We start from the raw sequence: 15429 nt of genomic DNA on the forward strand, positions 1-15429 counted from the left end.
AAAACCTTCCCGTTTCCCTTCACGCCCCTGACATTTGCTTGTTTCCCATTGGGCTTTGGATTCTTCACGTTGATAAATAGGAGTGGTTCCACCGGTAGGGCATTCCCTGGAGCCCGTGCTTGCGAGACGTAGGCATATGCGTATTCGGGGCCGCTGTTGGGCACCAGCTGCATCGAATCATTTGTGTTATTCGTCGGGGAAGAATGTGGGTTCACCCTCCAAAAAGGTAGCAGAGAGTTAGTACAGTAGAAACAGACAATAATAAGTGACTGCAAAACAGTTACAAAGATAAAATTTGAACTTGAAGCAAAACACGTAAGCCGAACTTGGCGTGTCTAGACAAGTCAGCAGATGGTTGTGCACAAACATAATTTCTCTGTTTTGAAACGATACTGTTACTTGACCAATTATACAATTACTTTACAAATAAACTATCATTCGGTTTTGTCACGAACTCCATATATTTTTCATTGATGTAACAGCTTTGACCATATTTTTTGTCCCTTAATGGGGCCTAATTACTTTTAAATGCAACCCAATCATGATATACTGTTTTCTGACTTGACATGCCTCTTGGAATTGTGTTGACGTTTTCATAAGGTACGCAAATAAGTTATTGTTCTTAAAATGTGATGACCTGAGCGTGGTCAATGAAGTTTGTGCACTCTTATTGCCTTTATTTATCATGTTTAATCTTCCAAATGCCACGTTTTCATGACCGAATTCTAATTACAGCAAGAGGAGTGTATTGTAATTATTATTCTACAGCATGTCATGCTTTACCTCTGATCTCAATTTTCCTTTTAGATAAGGGGCAGACGCAGGCGCAACAGAATTTAAGAGGCACAATTGCGTGTAAAAGTCGGAGTGTTTAAAATCATTTTTGGTATATTGATTTCTTAAGAACATCACCCGTGGGAAAACTGTTACTATAGCATCTCAATTTATGGAAACTGAACAATCGCATGACGTGAAAGAGAAATATCGTGCCAAAAGCATTGACCTCTTACTTTCGAAAATCTAAAATACATGTGGACTAGTGGAACTCGGTTCACTTGTACAAAGATGAAAATTTATGAAATGTTGTTGTGGCGGTCATTGGGTAAAAACTGAAACTTAAGTAGGGGACTAAAATGTCTTTTGGAAACTACATTTAAAAAAAAATGCTTTGAAAGAATAATTCTCATTTACAAACAAATCTAGAACGACCGTCGATAAGAACGGTATTCAAAGATGATTCAAACAATCTAAGATCCATCGGATGGAGGTAGGTAAATCTTGGCGTTGTTATCAATTTCGTTCTCACGCTAGTACGCGATGTGAATGTATACGTGATCGGACAAGGGGACGTAGGTACAAAATCCGGATGTGAAGGTAGTAAGTAAAATTCTTTTAACAATCTCCAAAGATTTCCCATCTTTTTTTAAGTGGAATGCCAAGATAAAATTCCAACATGAGTGTTTCTCGGCTGATTACGATTAGAAATCATTCTGTCAAAAATTATAGCAAGAGAAAGGACAACCCCGTGTAAAAGCCCCATAGAAGGGTCAGGAAGCTCAAAGACACAATGGCGTACTTTCAGGTTCTATTGCATATTTGAAATAAAATATTATATTTCAGCCACACCACCAAAACAATAAAAAAACAAACAATTGACACATATGCAATAGTTGTTTACTTTTTCACCTCAAAGTATTCGTGTTCAAACTCCAAACCCTTCCCGTTTCCCTTCACGCCCCTGACATTTGCTTGTTTCCCATTGGGCTTTGGATTCTTCACATTGATGTATAGGAGTGGTTCCACCGGTAGGGCATTCCCTGGTGCCCGTGCTTGCGAGACGTAGGCATATGCGTAATCGGGGTCGCTGTTGTACACCAGCTGCATCGAATCATTTGTGTTATTCGTCGGGGAAGCATGTGGGTTCACCCTCCAACCTTGCGCTTGATTTCCCCCGCCATCCTGGTTGACATTTGTGTATGTGTGTGGTTCCCCCGTGTCAGCCTTGGCTGGTACCCGTCCCTGCTGATCGTATGATGCGTAGGCGTATTCGACGCTGTTGGAAACCGGTTGCTCGGGCTCAGGCTCAGCATCTGAAGAGTCAATGAAGAAAAACGTCAGTACCACTTTAACATATTTTGAATAAATTATCACTCTAACGATCATTTATAATACTGAAATAAACACAATCATACCCCATAATACAATCATTCCCCATAATAAAACAAAACGATAGTACCCATGTAATGGACCGATCCAGTAAGCTCCGCCCAGTGCACACGTGGGCAAATTGACACGTGCTCCTCTCCAATGCCACGCTGCATTTTCTTTCCGCGCGCATCATACGCACGTGCACGCAAGTCGGACTTTAGTGCACGCACGTCGGACATAAATCACGGCTGTGATTGGTCAGAACACCATGGGGCGGTGCTTACTGGATCGGTCCATTGCAAAACAAGTTCACGACTCTGTCTTGATGAATGTTCACTGGGATATGGCCCTTTTATCACTCTAGAATTTAGGACTAGACCGTTAAATTAATGGGAGATTGATTGTAGAAGTATTATAGAAACCACAAGGCGAACCTCAACCGGGCAGATGTATGTTACTTTCTGAATTCAGTGTTATGAACGCGAAAATATTGTTGAGTCAAACCCTTTTTAGTGGGGCATACAGGGGTATGGGCGGCCAATAGGGCAAAAAAGACAAAAAGAAATATAAAACAAAACCACAAAATTAAACGTTTATTTCTGAGTTACATTCGTTTATGTCTGAGTTGTTCGTTTATTTCTGTGTATTTTCGTTTAATTTTGTGGTTTTGTTTTATATTTGTTTTTGTCTTTTTTGCCCTATTGGCCGCCCATACATGGGAAATATGGGGGGGGGGGTTGTTCACTTTGATGATACAATCATGGAATGTGGCACACAATCAGAGTATGTTATAGGAAAGATATTTGGCTATAGGTCCATCGCAGATTTGTCCTTTGAAAAAAATAGAGGTAGAATAAAAAGCAATTCTCCAAATTGTCATATTGCTGCCATTGCTTGTTATTTCACTTTATTTTTTTTCCCAAGGACAAATCTGCGATCGCCTATAATAGCCAAATATCTTTCTCATGATATACTCTGACTGTATGCAATTTTCCATGCTTTTATCATCACATAAATAATCCCATCACCTATCCGCCGTACTATTGAAGGTAAAACGGCGTTGATACTCACATTCTTGACCAAATTCCTCCGTCGAGTTTCGACCAGTTTGCCTGTGATGACACAACCATTGTTATTAAATGTTAAGTATTACGACAAAGGTGTCAAGAAACTTCTAATTGAAACATGTTTGTAAACTACATTTGAAACCTAATTGCGATCGTTATAAAATTACCATTTTGTGTACCACCTGGCTTGTACTTAAAAACAAAACAAAATCAGCCCGGGACAGCTGTCCTTGCTGTGGTAGCCTACTTGGGGCCTTACATTTCGAATACAATAGACCTCTATCATGCTGCTACCATTTCAGTCATGTTCCCTGTATCCAATAACAGCACTGAATTATATTTTTGTGTGAAAAAGGAACCAGACTATTTTTCCTTCCAGCCTCGCTTTGGTTACGTTGATTTGAATGGATATTCCCCATTTAAATAAACGTAACCAAAGCGAGGCTGGAAGGAAAAAAATCTGGTTCCTTTTTCTATAAAAACACTATAATTCAGTACACTTATTGGATACAGGGAACATGACTGCAATGGTGGCAGCATTCTGGTACTTAAAGCATTATATCACGAGGAAACTTTTTTCGGAGTTAATAACTACAACGTTAGACCTACAATATATTTCAAGGTTCTTGACCGTATTAAATAGAGGAAGTTTAGACAAATACATGTGTGGGAGAACGGGTATTTTCCCCTTTAATACATTGGATTGTGTAGACTTCATCGACTTGTGTCCATACTTTTATGAAGTCCCTTTAATGTTTAGCACATATACGCTGAATCTGGGCAGATGCCACTTAACCCATGTAAACAACTGTATCCATTCCCAACCATTGGAATATAGTACCTGCTTTTGCAAGCTTTGGAAAACCTTTTGCTCATTAAATGGGAATTCAGCTTTACATAATTGATTATTAATTCTTCTTGAATAGTTTATGGGGCATATTATAACCTTTGTTAATTAAAATAAGCACTTAATAAGTGTGGAGTGATAAGTCCGCCCAGCTAGTACGAGTGTGTAACAACTTGTCTGGGTTCTCGCTCTCTCTGCTTTTCGCTGTCGATGGGCTGAAAGACGTGGAAGGTTGCTGGAAATTACAGGCCAAATTCTTTCTTTTTGGGAGATAATAGACATCCCGACAGGATGCCAGAAGTTAGTTTATAGTTTATTCCTTCCGATGAGGGAACTTTAAGCTGAATGGCTTGATGATTTAAGCTGGAAAATGTGTGCTTTTTTGGAGTGTACGAATGGCTGTTTTTTCGTAAATAATAGTGCGTATCGTACACGTGCAACCAACTCGGCCCTATATTGTTTATTGCAGTAGGCGGCTGTGAGTGAGAGCAGGCAGGCTTGGGGTTTTGTTTTTTCTACGATACCGATGTTTTGTACCATGTGCCAATGCTAATTGATGATCAATGAAGACGAATTGAGATAATTAAATGATGAGATAATCAAGTACAAGATCAGTGAGTGCAGTCCAGAGTTGTTATTCCATCCCAAGGGTACACACCCTCAACCCCGAGGTGGAGTCCACACCCCCTCCCTGATAGGAGACAACTAGCTCCTATTCCATGACAAAGTGGCGTCGTAGACAGGATACCAACTCTTGGAAATTCGAAGATTGTATTCTTTAATTATCAATAATTGTCTATTGATCACTGCTGATGTATACGTAACGCTTAAATTAAGTAATGCCAACCCCCCAGGCCATGTTTTGGAAATTTTTGTAGTTGAACCACTACATCTAACTGTTAATTTGCTTTACATTATCATATTAAGTCACATTTGTAAGATGTGTTTTCCTTTTGTATGATAAGTATTTTGTATGCACTGTACTTGTGAATACACGTGACTGGAGTATTCTGTTATTGTTTGGCACCCTGTGCTCTATGGATTCTAGCTCCTACATGTATGTTTTCTTATTCACATGCGTTTGGATCTGCATCTGTATTTGACTTGATACTTGCATATTTGTTTGTAGGAGTTCATGAATGATTAGGTTCTTACAACATTTTGAACTCATTTAGCTGGGTATTGACCACAGTTAATTGATTTACCTTTGACCGCGTGATAGGCATTATAAAAGCTGAACTTCTGAGTTAGGCCAAAAACCAAAAATTCGGTCTCTGGTCAGACCAAAGTTCCGGAATTGACGAGGCCACGCGGCTTTTTTTTTTTTCAAGCTTGGATTGTACAGACAAGGTGGGTCTATTTTGCTTTCTTGGTGTCCTCATGTACATTGGTGTCCTCCATAATTTGCCTTGGTGCTTTCGATCATTTGCCTTGGTGCAATTTCCCATTCCTTGGTGCTCTTTGGTAAAAAAAAATGAGGAGGTGCGGAAATAGAGGGCGCTGTTGGAGCTACCGCGGAACATTTTGGAAAAAAAAAGATCGACGCGCATGATTAAAATCGACGCGCGCGCTGACCAGAGACAGACTTATTTTTTTTTGGGCCTTAGACTCAGACGAAAACAACATTAACCAGGACAACTTACCAGGGTGCGCTGTTCATGATGTACATCTTTATTTTATTGATGATAGCGTGTCAGTCGTACCCGGTCCCCCCCCCCCCCGTTCCCACCCGCGAATCATTTTTTCCCAAACGACATCCGTTTCCCATCTTCTGATTGGTCCATTACATGCATATCTAATGCGTTGTTTTAAAAAACACAAACCCAAGATAGGTTTCAAATTGATGGATGTCTCATACGCCTGGCAGAGTTGTGAGTATTTTTTTTGTTTTTTTTGAAATTGGAATTACGTGAAATTATCACTTAGCTCTATGGGAGTCGATTACAGGTCTGAAACCTCAGTTGTAACTCACTAATGCATATGCTTTAATTTTCTTTCAAATAGAGGGTTCGCCACATAAATAGTGGCTCGATCTCCCGACCACCAAACTCGTTTTGTGGGGCAACAACTCAAGAAATACCAGATGGATTCCATTGAATTTTCGTTCACCGATTTTTCATTATGTTTAACATGACGAAATTTAATTTCATAAGAAACCGTCAAATAATGAAGCTACTATGGCCGTAACAACACAGTGTTTTGAGCGCGACCAATACAATCCGAATGCAAGTCGACGTGGATTTTTTCGCGTTCAAAACATCACATTGTTACGATCATGTTATATTTATTGTTCTACGGTTTCTCGTGATATTCAATACACTTATGTTACACATCATGGTTAATCACTGCACGAAATATCAATTTAATTCATCCGGTATTTTTTTAGTTATTCATCGGAAACGAGTTTGTTCAAAAGTGCAGCATCCGTGTTGAAGCTTTGTTGAGACCACTATTTATGTGGCGCGCCCTCTATTGAACGAAACATAACGGAGGCACGCGCGCAAGTAAGTTTGTCTTGGTGCGAAATAACTACTTGATTTATCCGCTCGTCCCCCCTCCCTGCAAACAGGGCGCTGTTGGGAAGGGCTGATTAGCTTCCCATAATCTTGTAAAGGAAGTGGGAATGGCATTCTGGGTCGCTTATATGAAAACGTATCTGTAGCTGTAATCAAACGTTATACTTGCTGAATAAGTGCTGTGTTAAGCTGTCAGAAGAATGCGCTGCCGCTGTGGACAGTGCGTTGAGAGGGGTACATCGGAGATGTTGTTTCCTCAAATTGTATAAAATACTTGTATCCATAAATAATCAGTCGTTCCAAAGAATTTGTTGATCATCACAAGGCTAAATACCTATATATTTTTTTTCTAATTCAGTGGTGAATTGAGCTGTCCAAAAAAGTCCATCATCGCAGTGGGTTATGTGTTGAATGGGGAGGCAGACGTGTTGCACAAGTACCCCCTCAACGTTATAAATGAGAAGAAAGAGTTAGGGGAGATTTCCCCATGGGTACGATCTTGCTGCGCCATGTTGGTTCCCATCATGCCTTGCGCGATCCTATGGGTAGCTGTTGACAGCAAATCTCTTTCACTTTTTTGTGGGTAGGTCACCGCCATGAATAATGCATGTACATTTTGTGCACACCTGGTTCAAATCTATCCAATGAAATTTAGCCCTTCTGGGGTGGAGCAGTGTGTACAAGCGAAGACTGTTCACAGTCTGGTTTCTGTCAAAACTAAGGGCAGATAGCCACCACGGCTAAACAGGCGCGGATCGGGGGGTGGGGGGTCAACCCACCCCCAGCTCTGTCCAAAAAAAATTATACAAATTCCTAAAAAAATAATGCGAACCCCCCCCCCCCTGCTGTGACACCAAAAAACCCCATTATACTGGTATAATGTGCGCCTCTTCAAAATACGGTACACCATTCTGTAATCTAGTGTTAATATAATCGTCGAATTCGAACAGCGCCCCCTATTGAAGTATGGTACCAGCCTCCCCCCCCCCCCTCCCCCAGTTTTCTTTATGTTACGGAGGCCAAGTGTCCGGAGAAAAAAATGTGTGTACATGTTCAGATTTTTTTGCTGATGAAAAAAACCCTGCAAAAATTCCTGGATCCGTTCCTGCTAAAAATAAACATGACGGCCCTTTCTTAAAGCTCGCCTTCGTTTACGATTTGGCTATATCATTAAGGGCCTTTAAAGTTCCGATAACATTAATAAAAAAAAAACACTTTCTTCATATCATACAATTTTATATTTCGGTAAGAAAAATTGACTGACGTTAAGCTGGAATCTCCAAAGTTAAGCCCAATATATCAAGCAAAGCCGAAATAGAGACGAATCCGAGTTTTGGGAAACCCCCAGGTAACTGTCGGCAGATTCAAAGTCGTCATTGAATTTCAAAGTTTTGAAATGACAACCAATGAATATGTGAACACAAATTTTTTTTAAAGCATGGAAGGCATATTGTATGAACTAGTAGACAACTACCAAGAACGGGCCTCCATCTTGTTAGGGTACATATCGTGCAAGCTTATTTCCAATTAAAAAAAAAAGGACGATCAACAGGTGTTTTTAACTTGGTCTAAACCATTTATTACCGTTCCATTTGGGGGTAGGTTCCTTTGGCAGGAGCAAACATGGAGCAATCTTCTTCTTCTAGCGTGAGCATTACAATTGTAAGTCAACACGCCCGGATTAAGTGTTTCGTCGGCCCTAGGCACCAGTGTTCCGAAGAATGGAGAAGGAAGGGGAAAGGAAGAGGGAGTAAGAACAAAGTGGAGAATGTAAATAAAATACACTGCTGCTCAAAGCTCCGCGAAGCTAAAATCAGGTTCTGACACCCATGGCAAAAGATTGTACATTCTGTCATGTCGGCACAAGCTGCCGCGCGAAGTCGCTTCATTTACGGGGGTTGACAGCTACAGCCATGCAAAACACAAGCACGTGCTCGCTCGCAGGCAGTTACGAATTGAGCTGATTCTTATTAGTGACGACTCAAAATAACGAGGGCATATTTCGATAGAGGGTCAAGCTACAATGTTTATATTTGCGCCACAGAGCATCTGCAATCCAAAAATTTCCCGGGGTTCTTAAGCGTCCCCGGACCCCACAACTTCAGGGCTTCGCGCTCACATATAAAAAAAATCCACTATATAGGATTTAAAGACTCCCCTCCCCTGCAGTCTGGGATCAGGGAACAGGCCTGAACAAGGTATGCGCAACGGTACTGAGCATGTTCATGCAGTTTTGCGACAATGAAATAAAAACATTATAGCTTGATTGAATTTTGTATTTTCGAGCAATTTTAAAAATAAATTTCGAACGATTACAGTACAAGCTCTCAATATAACAAATTAATCATTCTTGCAATTGTCCTCCGATAGTAAAGAAAAAATAAAACAAAAAGTTATGTGGCGATGGCCAAGTCTTCAGGAGTCGGACTTATGACCCTAACTTAATGAGCCCCTTACCGACTTCCATATAGAACTCTTCTGGGACTCGGTACCCGGCCCACCACACCTCCTTCCCTGTCCATCCATGTAACTCGAAAGTCAGGCACCATAAAGGGAGGAAACGAGGTGGCACCCTAAGCCTTGCTGCCGAGTCAGCAAAAGAACCCCGTACCTATACGCAGACGCCAACCTGGACTTCGCAGACAGTCCCAACTTGTGAGTCAGCTTACCGACCGACCGAGCTAACTGCTGTTGGTAAATGACGACGGGAAATTAATACTCTTAAATGGCAGAACCGCGGGCGTCGAAAATCAAAAAGTGACTCCAAGCGGATTCGAACCCCTAACCCTGGGTCCGCTGTCAGACAGCTTAACAACTAGGCTGTTTCAGTAGGTGCTTTTCTCTTTGCGTTTAAAACATAATCCTTATTTCCGCAGTGGGAGAGCTACTTTGTGTTTCATAGCTGCACGAAAGATGCATCAGCATTGCGCTATACACATGAATGCTGTTACGTAACTCTTTTCTACAATCATTCTTATGTACCGAGCAGTTGACTATTCAGAGTCACCACCTGCATGGAGCTCCATGCTACGAGCAATTAACCTTACCAAACTCGTCCTTATTCTGTCTAATCAATTGTTTCGCGTCGCGGTATTTCGGCCGGCACTGACATATCGCGCTGATTGAGTGAAATTCTAGCAAGTTTCCCCTACCTCATTACATCAAACTACTGACCCGTTATAAATATTTACGAGGGAATTTGTTTTCTGATTCTAATTCAGCTCCTTTAGCTAGCTTGGGAAAAGTCATCGTACCTTACGCTAAGTCTAGGGAACGATGCTTATACAATGTCACATTAAAAACGGCGTGGATTCTAGGCGCCCTGTGGTGCGATCTGAGGCAATTTCTGACGATTGCCAAAGTTTCAGCACAAGATCATCCTTTAAAAGTCTCCTTTTTTTCGAGTTTGGAGTCATTTAATAGCTGTTCTGAGCTATAGAATCAAATGTAAGCTACATTTTCCTTATTCAGGGACGAACATCGTTGGGGAACGACATGAAGACTGAAGGGGGGGGGGTCATTATGTGAAGAGTGTCCACACGGGTTTAGGGTGTACACAATAGGCGTACAGCGAGCGTGGCAAGCATATTTTTTATGTTCTATTGTACTGGAAGGACAGACATGTTTAGTTTTGAGCTAATTCATCGGAAACGAGTTTGTTCAAAAGTGCAGCATCCGTGTTGAAGCTTTGCGGAGACCAATATTTATGTGGCGCGCCCTCTAATAAACGAAACATAAAGGAGGCACGCGCGCAAGTAAGTTTGTCTTGGTGCGAAATAACTACTTGATTTATTCGCTCGTACCCCCGCCCTGCAAACAGGACGCTGTTGGGAAGGGCTGATTAGCTTCCCATAATCTTGTAAAGGAAGTGGGAATGGCATTCTGGGTAGCTTATATAAAGACGTATCTGTAGTTGTAATCAAACATTATAATGTGCACAGTACGTTCTCATCCTTAATTCTTATTTTTTTATTTTTTTTATATATATATAGGCCTATAAGACTCAGACGAAAACAATATTAACCAGGACAACGTACCTGGGTGCGCTGTTCATGATGTACATCTTTATTGTATTGATGATAGCGCGTCACTCGTACCCGGTCCCACCCCCCGTTCCCGCCCAAGAATCTTCTTTTCCCCAAACGACATCCGTTTCTCATCTTCTGATCGGTCCATTACATACATATCTAATACCTTGTTTTCCACAACACAAACCCAAGATAGGTTTGATAGATGTCTCATACGCCTGGAAGAGTTGTGAGTATTTTTTTTTTTTTGAAAATGGAATTTCGTGAAATTATCACTTTGGCCAAAAAAAAAATATTCGGTCTCTGGTCAGACCAAAGTTCCGGAATTGACGCGGCCACGCTTTTTTTTTTTCAAGCTTGGATTGTACAGACAAGTTGGGTCTATTTTGCTTTTTTGGTGTCCTCATGTACATTGGTGTCCTCCATAATTTGCCTTGGTGCTTTTGATCATTTGCCTTGGTGCAATTTCTCATTCCTTGGTGCTCTTTGGTAAAAAAATTGAGGAGGTACGGAAATAGAGGGCGCTGTTGGAGCTACCGCGGAACATTTTGGAAAAAAAAAAGATCGACGCGCATGATTAAAATCGACGCGCGCGCTGACCAGAGACCGACTTATTTTTTTTTGGCCTTATACTTTGATTTTTTTCCTTGTTGATGGCAAACTGGCTACTGCTGAGGGCTTAGCGGATGTCATTGCCAAATCTAATGAAGCTCTAGCAGAAACATTTTCCAAGACATTCCAAGGTCTGAAGTTTACAAGGGCTCCAAAATTAAAATTGTCAAAATTCACTGGACCACCTGCAAAAGCTGGGGACTTGACATTAGGTGAATGGGCGGAGGAACTTGACTCATACTGTCGGCAATTAGAGTTGACCCAGGAAGAGAAAGTGGGGGTTGCCTTAGACCATTTGGGGGGCGTGGCAAAAGAGGAGGTTCTTTGTAGCCCACCAGAAGATAGGGACAGTTTGGAAAAATTAATTGCACGCTTATGCAAGGTCTTTGGTCAATCGGAGAGTGTCGCTGCATTGACTGGTACACTGTATGCTCGCTGCCAGAATGATGGGGAAACGTTAGCAGAATTTAGTCGTGCCTTGATGAGAATCCGTGACCGCATGGAACATAGTGCGCAAGGGCCTGAATTAGCTGCGCTGCAGCTTATGCGCGACAAAGCGTTAAAGGAGCGTTTTGTACAAGGTACGCGAAATGATGCAACTCGTAGAGAATTGCACCGCATACAGATCGAAAAGCCCAAGTTGACTTTTTTTAAGTTTAGGGAGCATGTGCTGGAACTTTTCCCAGAGTCTGAAGGGAAACTAGCAAAGAAAAATAAGATCAGGGAAACTGTAGTCTGTGGTGAAGAGTCTAAAGATGTTCAAGTTCGGGCTGCAGTTAAGAGGTCTGATGATGTCTTGTCTCAGTTAGTAACCTCTAATCAGTTGATTGTTGAGAAATTGGAAACTCTGTCACAGCAGCAGGCTGCTGCTACCAGTCAGATGGCAGAATTAACCAGAGTATTAAGTACAAAGCTAGATGTGGCTATCGCTTCAAAGAGTAACAGGCCAACAGTTACATGCCATCACTGTAAGAAAACAGGTCATATCTCTAGAAATTGTTGGAAGAAAAACGATGAGAATCGTGATGGGGTAAAACCCAAAGTACAGGAAAACCCGAGCCCTTCACCATAGCGGGCAAGGTGGTGGAGGGAAGAGACCTTCACAAACTAAACCTTGTTGAGTTGACCAATGATGATCATTTAGAGTCAAATGCAGTTGAAGTTTTAGGAACTGATCGTGCTTATACTGAGAAGCAATTGCGAGAAAAACTGATTGCCAGTAGTCCCACGGCTGAGATTGTCATGGGAGGTGTGACCACTCATTGTATTTTAGATAGTGGTGCTGAGACATCCTTGATAACTTCAACGTTCTATAAACAATATTTGGCCAACAAAGGGGGTAGTTTGAGGCCAGTGGGGAGGTTTATTAGATTGATGGGAGCCAATGATTTAGATATACCCGTGAAAGGTTATCTTGAAATTCCGGTTACAATTTTTGGGTTGACCATTACTGCATGTGTTCAAGTTCGAGGCGACAGTTCAGAGGCACCCACTGAACGTCGCAAGATGTACCCCGTACTTCTTGGTTGTAACATTCTGCGCACTCTTGCTAAGATGCGTGTCACCCCGTGTGGACCGTCCAAAGATGAATGGATGGTTGCCCTGCAGTGGCTGACTTGTTTGAATGAGGGGCAGGATGGTAAAGTTCCTAGGTCGATGTTCCCAATGCAAGGGTTTGTTGGTAGTGTTTGCATGGCTCGTGATGAGACCATTGCTCCGTTTCGGCCCGTGTTTTATCCTGCGTTTTAAGTGAACCATTGCCAGCTGATTCTTGTGACGTGTGTGTTCTTATACAGGCGATTTCTCTTGGAGTGCATGCTAATGATGCAAGAGGTGAGGTGAATGAGTCAATGATGGATAACATCCATGTTATTGAGGGTGCGCAACTCGTAGAGGATTCCTCTCTGAGTGTTTTGATTTGTAATTTTGGCAAAACTCCGGTAATCCTTCCGGAACATTTGAAAATAGCGACTGCTATTGAGGCTACATTCAGTAAGGAGGTTCACCTCTGGGAGACTGAGGATGGGTTGCAGGTCACCGTGGAACAAGTTTGGACCGACGAAATTCAGGTGCATCTCAGAATCCTGGAACCGATGTTGAGGATGAAACGGTTGTATTGGGAATATCTGGTGAGGATAGTCCACCTAGTACGCCTAGAGAAACAGTTGTTTTCCCTGAATGTTCCTCATACCTTCTTCCTCCTGGAATCAGTCTAAAGGAGTTTAATCATGAGGAGGCCTTGTTGATTGCTGAGTTGATTAAGAAAAATGAGGCAGCTTTTTCAATGAGCCCTTTAGATATTGGGAGGCGTACTCTTATTCCTCACGAGATTAAGTTGACAAATGACCAGCCTATCAGACAACCGTACAGACGTATCCCTCCCCATTACATGAAGGAAGTGCAGACATTGTTACAGGACTTGCTGGAGAAGGGAGTTATTCAAAGGTCTGGGAGTCCTTATGCAAGCCCTACGGTCCTTGTTCGCAAGAAGGATGGGTCAATCGGACTATGCATAGATTACCGTAAGCTTAACGCTGTTACACTTAGAGATGCAGTCCCGCTTCCGCAGATTGAAGAAACTCTAGAGGCGTTGGGAGGCTCTCGCTACTTCACTTCATTGGACATGGCACACGGGTATTTTCAGCTTGTCATGCACCCAGACTCAGTAGATAAGACCGCATTTAGAGTTCCATGGGGACTTTTCTCATTCACCCGTATGCCGCAGGGGTTATGTAATAGCCCTAGCACCTTTCAAAGGACCGTTGAGTTGATTTTCGGGGACATACATCTGTCCAAGTTGATTTTGTACCTTGATGACATTCTGGTGTATTCCAGTACATTTCAGGAACATCTTGAGAGATTAGATGTTGTGTTTGGAAGACTGTTTGAGCATGGTCTTAAGCTCAAGGGAAGTGTCACTTCTTCCAAAGTGAAATCAAGCATCTAGGGCATGTGGTTGGTAGTTTTGGAGTTGCAGTGGACCCTGACAAAGTTGAGCGAGTTGCAAGTTGGCCAACTACAAGAAGCACCGAGGAACTCCGTTCGTTCCTCGGACTCGCTTCGTATTATAGTCGTTTCATCTGTGGGTTTTCCAAGGTGGCAGCTCCATTACATGCACTAGTAGCTACGGCTGGGGCAAAAACAGGGACGGCCCCAAATTTCAAGTGGTCGGCCGAAGCTGAAGATGCCTTTCGGGAGCTGAAAAGGGCACTGTGTATGACTCCTGTGTTGGCATATCCCAATTTTGGAAGAGATTTTGTGGTAGAGGTTGACGCCTCACTCAAGGGGCTTGGTGCCTGCCTGCTCCAGGTTGGGGATGATGGGGCACTTCACCCCATAGCATATGCGAGTCGTGAATTGCGTGGGGCAGAGAAGAACTATTTAGATCTGTCAAGCTTCAAGCTTGAACTGTTAGCCCTGAAGTGGGCGATCTCGGAAAAAATTCGGGATTATTTGGTAGGTTCCCGGTTTGTGGTCTACACGGATAATAATCCTCTGGCCCATTTACAGAATGCCGAATTGGGAGCAACCGAACAACGTCGGGTCGCACAGCTGGCACCCTTCAATATGGAAGTAAGATTTCGTTCAGGAAAGACAAACAGGTGTGATGATGCTCTCAGTAGACGCCCAGTGGAAATTGTTGAGGTAGTGGATGAGGTGACTGACTGTTCCACCATTCCAAGTGAGGTTCGTGCTGCTGCTGAGGGCCAGGGAGGTTGTGCCAGAACCTTCGATGCCTCTAAACAGGAAGTGGCTGAACAGTCATCGGTTCTACCGTCGTTTACCTCAAGTGAACTGGCCATGATGCAGAAAGAAGATGAGCAACTTGGGACAGTGTGGAGACATTGGGTTAATAAGTGGGAGTCGGTGGAGGATGGAATTGATAAGAATGTTCCTGGCACAAGTGGCTGGCTGAGGGAGCGACGTCAGATAGTGGAACGGAATGGTGTTCTGTACCGAAAGGTGCAGGATGCTGTGTTGGCTGTTGTGTATCAATTGCTTACACCGAAAAACCTCCAGAAATGGATGGTCCAGTCAGTACATGACCGTTGGGGTCACCAAGGTGTTAACCGTACACTATCATTGTTGAGAACACGATGTTTTTGGCCAGGGATTGCAGGTTATGTGAGGGAACATGTACGCCATTGTTTTAAGTGTGTGGCTTCGAATCCACCCACCCCGACTGTCCGCACACCGATGCGGCACTTGTT

The sequence above is a fragment of the Patiria miniata genome, unplaced genomic scaffold (assembly GCF_015706575.1).
Source record: "Patiria miniata isolate m_02_andy unplaced genomic scaffold, ASM1570657v1 HiC_scaffold_1, whole genome shotgun sequence".
Classification (NCBI taxonomy): domain Eukaryota; kingdom Metazoa; phylum Echinodermata; class Asteroidea; order Valvatida; family Asterinidae; genus Patiria; species Patiria miniata.